This window comes from Cupressus sempervirens, chromosome 2, assembly GCF_028749045.1.
Source record: "Cupressus sempervirens isolate cs-2001-9-10 chromosome 2, ASM2874904v1, whole genome shotgun sequence".
NCBI classification, from domain to species: domain Eukaryota; kingdom Viridiplantae; phylum Streptophyta; class Pinopsida; order Cupressales; family Cupressaceae; genus Cupressus; species Cupressus sempervirens.
The window spans coordinates 554654983-554660970 of record NC_143119.1 but is presented as its reverse complement, the minus strand read 5'-3'; the positions used below and the strand labels follow the sequence as shown (position 1 = coordinate 554660970).

General features: G+C 50.9%; 1 non-coding gene and 2 pseudogenes across 1 annotated transcript; all 3 read left to right on the top strand.

Annotated features, from left to right (window-relative positions):
- Positions 1–1201: 1201 nt before the first annotated feature.
- Positions 1202–2424, top strand: LOC149573663 (18S ribosomal RNA; annotated as a pseudogene).
- A 710-nt stretch (positions 2425–3134) lies between these two features.
- Positions 3135–3288, top strand: LOC149573662 (5.8S ribosomal RNA). The gene has a single exon (XR_016361208.1). It is a non-coding gene; the product is annotated as a 5.8S ribosomal RNA (ribosomal RNA).
- A 247-nt stretch (positions 3289–3535) lies between these two features.
- LOC149573661 (25S ribosomal RNA) lies at positions 3536–5400 on the top strand (annotated as a pseudogene).
- The last annotated feature ends 588 nt before the right edge of the window (positions 5401–5988 follow it).

Sequence of the window (5988 nt, the reverse complement as noted above, 5' to 3'; positions counted from 1 at the left end):
GCATTTCATCTCTCTTCAGATGCAAAATTCTGGGAGGGCTTGTCAAAGTATGGCCGTTTGTACGGGGTGCACCAAAAAGCATGTAGGGGGCATATGCCTAGGAAATGGATGTCTCTGAGTGTCCTGACTCAGTCGCATGCGCGGTGTACATCTTTGCATTATGACTCCGCTGTGAGCATTTGTGATTCGAGCATTTTGGGGGAACGGGTTTTGTACGAGATGTTCTTCTCAGGCTCCTGCGAACCAGAGCACTCGTCTTTGCAATGCTCCGACAAGTGCAGGCCCAACGTGTCTGTCTAGGGGAAGAAATCACACAAATGCTTTTTGCTGAGATGTGGGTGCTCGCGGGTGGGTTCCCTCGCAGTGTAGTTCTTCGGTATGTGCATGTGCATGAGATTGAAGCTTGTCCAACAATGCTAGTGTGAGTGTTCACCTGCAAGAACTTTTCTGTACCTGCACTGGCAGATCACGTGTCACAGGAAATGGTTAGCGAGGCTGTGCTGAGAAAGGAGAAATTTTCCAGAGGTTAGACATGTTCATGTATGTGAGTGGGCTCTCATCACCTATAAATGTGCGGAGGGGGTGTTATACATGATGCCCTTGAGCAGCCTTATAATTGAGGTGGTCGCGTGCACAGTGATGCCCCCGCCAATTGCATAACCAGCAATGTTTTTGACTCGCACGACCCTTCACCCTTCAGCACGGTAGTCTCCGTTGGCACATCGACAACCAGCTCTTCATCGTGGGAAAAGGTTTGTTACGATCGAGAAGGATTTTGTCTGTGTGGGTGCACCTCAACAGGCATGTAGGAGGCATATGCCTGGGAAATGGATGTCTCTGAGTGGCCTTACAATTGAGGTGGTTACGTGCGTGGTGCATCTCGTACAGACTCGAGGCTTCTTTTCGAGTAGTGGCGACAGCAAGTTCGAGGGTAAAGGGTTTTGTACGGGATGTTCTTCCCAGGTGCCTGTGAACTGAGGCTCCCTATTCGGCCCTCTCCGGTTGACGATGGGACACTTTCCTCTTGTGTGAAATCTTTGATCATTGTGAGTCCTGCATGTGCTGTGAACGTCATTCTTGTTGCTTATGCGGCGAATTATGTTTGGATGCATGACGGAGCGAATGCAAATTTTGGTTTCCCATCATGGTGGGCATCCCTTGGCTATAGCAAGCCTTGGGGGTCCCCCTTGTTGTTAGAAGCTACCTGGTCAATCCTGCCAGTAGTCATATGCTCATGGCTCATTAAATCAGTTATAGTTTCTTTGATGGTACTTTGCTACTTGGGTGTGCACTAGCCCTCACATCCCTTCTGCCGGCGGCATGTTCCTGGCCTTAATTGGCTGGGTCACGGTTCCGACACCATTACTTTGAAAAAATTAGAGTGCTCAAAGCAAGCCTATGCTCTGAATACATTAGCATGGAATAACGCGATAGGAGTCTGGTCCTGTTCCGTTGGCCTTCGGGACCGGAGTAATGATTAATAGGGACTGTCGAGGGCATTCGTATTTCATTGTCAGAGGTGAAATTATTGGATTTATGGAAGATGAACCACTGCGAAAGCATTTTCCAAGGATGTTTTCATTAATCAAGAATAAAAGTTGGGGGCTCAAAGACGATCAGATACCGTCCTAGTCTCAACCATAAACGATGCCGACTAGGGATCGACAGATGTTGCTCTAAGGACTCCGCCAACACCTTCTGAGAAATCAAAGTGTTTGGGTTCTGGGGGGAGTATGGTCGCAAGGCTGAAATTTAAAGGAATTGATGGAAGGGCACCACCAGGAGTGGAGCCTACAGATTAATTTGACTCAACACGGGGAAACTTACCAGGTCCAGACATATTAAGGATTGACAGATTGAGGGCTCTTTCTTGGTTCTATGGGTGGTGGTGCATGGTTGTTCTTAGTTGGTGGAGCAATTTGTCTGGTTAATTCCATTAATGAATGAGACCTCAGCCTGCTAACTAGCTACGCGGAGGTTCCCCTTCGCAGCCAGCTTCTTAGAGGGACTATGGCCTCCTAGGCCATGGAAGTTTGAGGCAATAACATGTCTGTGATGCCCTTAGATGTTCTGGGCTGCACATGCGCTACACTGATGCAACCAACGAGTTTCTCTCCCTGGCGCGAAAGGTTTGGGAAATCTTGCCAAATTGCATCATGATGGGGATAGACCATTGCAATTATTGATCTTCAATGAGGAATTCCTAGTAAGCGCAAGTCATCAGCTCACGTTGACTATGTCCCTGCCCTTTGTACACACCACCCGTCGTTCCTACCAATTGAATGATCCGGTGAAGTGTTCGGATCGCGGTGACGATGGCGGTTCCTATCGGAGACATCACGAGAAGTTCACTAAACCTTATCATTTAGAGGAAGGAGAATTCGTAACAAGGTTACCGTAGGTGAACCTGTGGTAGGATCATTGTCGATTTGAGACCCTAAATCATGTAGGGGATGGAGCTGGCCTCCTCCCTGCCCCTAAAATCTCGGCGACGTGCAGACACTCAGCCCTGTAGCGATGTGCTAGATGGCCAAGCTACAGGTCCAGCGCCGTCGAGGTCGAGGGTCACATCGAATGCCCGTGATTGAAAGCGTGGATTCCCCGCGGGGTGAAGAAGAGACTCGAATGCCATCTGGATTAGGATAGGTGCCTTTGAACAATCTCCATGTCGGAGCGAGAGGTCTTTCCTCGGTTGTAGTTTAGAGGGGGTCCGAGCCTCATCCCCCACTGCTAAGATTTCATGGTCCGATCGCGTGCGTGGCACTGTGCTAGGGATCCATCATTTCGACTGTGGCAAGTCGGGACTGCCGCAACCCCCCGTTGCCTTGCCCAAGTGTGTTGACTCGTCGCTTGGAGCATTCTATGTTTAGGATGGGTGCACTCGCATGATTTGCAGGTCAGGGGCCCCATCCGCTAACACGGCTCTCCCATGCATTGCTTCCCACCTTTGCGAGGTGATGGGGCAAGGACACACCATAGCATTCCTTGTCGCACCCATTGGGTGCTTAGGGTTCGGGATGTGTCAACCACCCAACACACGGGTGCATCGCGCACCTTAGAAATCCAAAGAAAAAAGTGCGAGCCAGCACCTTGCGCGCTTGGGTTGCCGAAAGACAAAAGCAAAACAAAATCATGACTCTTGGCAACGGATATCTTGGCTCTCGCCACGATGAAGAATGTAGCAAAATGCGATACTTAATGTGAATTGCAGAATCTCGTGAATTATCAAGTCTTTGAACGCAAGTTGTGCCTGAGGCCTCGGCCAAGGGCACGTCTACTTGGGCATCACACTACAAAATTTTGCCCTCCCCAATGAGGAGCGGAGATGGCCATCCACATCTGCAAGTGGCGCGCGGTTGGCTGAAATGAGCACGAGGTCCATCGATCCATCGCGACGAGCGGTGGCTCGCAAAGGCTGGCATTGGTTTGCACCGATCGAATGATTCCTCGCGAGGAACTTTATTCTGGGCTCAGCGGCCCACTGCAATTTGGGCATTGCTGCATCTCTACCGTATCCCCAAGTCAGGCGTGAGTACCCGCTAAGTTTAAGCATATCACTAAATGGAGGAAAAGAAACTTACCAAGATTCCCCTAGTAACAGTGAGCGAACTAGGAAGTGCCCAGCATGAAAATTGATAGCCGCGCCTGTCGAATTGTAGTCTATAGAAGCGTCCTCAGCAACAGACCAAGCCCAAGTCCCTTGGAAGGGGGCACCGGAGAGGGTGAGAGCCCCGTCAGGCCCGGACCCTATCGCACCACGAGGCGCTGTCGGCGAGTCAGGTTGTTTGGGAATGCAGCGCTAATCGGGTGGTAAATTTCGTCCAAGGCTAAATACGGGCGAGAGACCGATAACGAACAAGTACCATGAGGGAAAGATGAAAAGGACTTTGAAAAGAGAGTTAAAGAGTGCTTGAAATTGTTGGGAGGGAAGCGGATGGAGGTCGGTGATGTGCCCCTGTCGGATGCGGAATGGTGTGAGCCGGTCCTTTGCTCAGTTCGGGGGACATGCTAGCGCGGGCTGTCGTGGCGGCACAAGCGCGACCTTCTTGGTCACACAAATACTTTCATCACGGCGGTCAAGGAGCAAAGTGTGCACCTTTACGGTGGGCTCTCAGGCACCTATGCGCTCGTGGCCCTAGCCAACAGGCTTTCCATCCGACCCGTCTTGAAACACGGACCAAGGAGTCTAACATGTGTGTGAGTTGGCAGGTTGGGAAAACCCGTGAGGCGCAAGGAAGCTGACTGGCGAGATCCCCTCTCGGGGGGTGCACCACCGACTGACCTTGATCTTCTATGAAGGGTTTGAGTGCGAGCACACCTGTTGGGACCCAAAAGATGGTGAACTATGCCTGAGCAGGGCGAAGCCAGAGGAAACTCTAGTGGAGGCCCGCAGCGATACTAACGTGCAAATTGTTTGTCTGACTTGGGTATAGGGGCGAAAGACTAATCGAACTGTCTAGTAGCTGGTTTCCTCCGAAGTTTCCCTCAGGATAGCTGGAGCTCATGTTCGAGTTTTATCAAGTAAAGCAAATGATTAGAGGCATCGGGGGCATAATGCCCTTGACCTATTCTCAACCTTTAAATAGGTAAGTCAGCGCGGCTGCTCTATTGAGCCGTGCCATGGAATTGCGAGCTCCAAGTGGGCCATTTTTGGTAAGCAGAACTGGCGATGCGGGATGAACCGAAAGCTGAGCTACGGTGCCAAATTGCATGCTAACCTAGATCCCACAAAGGGTGTTGGTTGATTAAGACAGCAGGACGGTGGTCATGGAAGTCGAAATCCGCTAAGGAGTGTGTAACAACTCACCTACCGAATCAACTAGCCCCAAAAATGGATGGCGCTAAAGTGCGCAACCTATACTCAGTCGTCGGGGCAAGTGCCAGGCTCCAATGAGTAGGAGGATGCGGGGGTTGTTGCGAAACCTTGGGCGTGAGCCTGGGTGGACCGGCCCCCGGTGCAGATCTTGGTGGTAGTAGCAAATATTCAAATGACAACTTTGAATACTGAAGTGGGGAAAGGGTCCATGTGAACAGCACTTGGACATGGGTTAGTCGATCCTAAGAGATGGGGAAACCCTATTTCAAGGGTGCACTTTGCGTGATCATCGAAAGGGAATCGGGTTAATATTCCTGAACCGGGACGTGGCGGCGGACGGCAATGTTAGGAAATCTAGAGACATCGGCAGGGGCCCCGAGAAGAGTTATCTTTTCTTTTTAACAGCCTTCCCACCCTGAAATTGATTCAACCAGAGATAGGGTCCAGCGGCTGGAAGAGCACCGCACATCCCGTGGTGTCCGGTGCGCCTTCGGTGGCCCTTTAAAATCTAGAGGACCGAGTACCATTCATGCCCGGTCCTACTCATAACCGCATCAGGTCTCCAAGGTGAACAGCCTTTGGTTAATAAAACAATGTAGGTAAGGGAAGTAGGCAAAATGGATCCGTAACTTTGGGAAAAGGATTGGCTTTGAGGGCTGGGCCTAGGGGTCTGTGCCCCAAACTCATGGGCTGTTGGTGGCCTGCCCGAGCTGCTCTCGCGGTGAGGGTGGGTCGTCGCGTGCCGATCGGGTGACAGACGCAGGATGCCCCCTTCGGAGGGCTTTCCCTAGGCAGTGAACAATGGACTCAGAACTGGTACGGACAAGGGGAATCTGACTGTTTAATTAAAACAAAGCATTGTGATGGTCCCTGCGGATGCTGACGCAATGTGATTTCTTCCCAGTGCTCTGAATCCCAAAGTTTTCAACCTAAATTATGTCGGCAACCCCGACTCGTATCGCCTCGAGCCTTAACCACCTCCATTTTTTTTGCAGGACTCATGTCGCCGTGCTTGACTTGGTGCCTTGAGTCATGTACGTGATCCGAAAGTGGTTAACTTCTTCCTTCTTTGGTTAACACCCAAAGATTTCAACCCAAATTGTGTCAGCAACCCCGACTCAAATCGCCTCGAGCCTTAATCGCCTGCAATTTTTTTGAACCACTCATGTCAC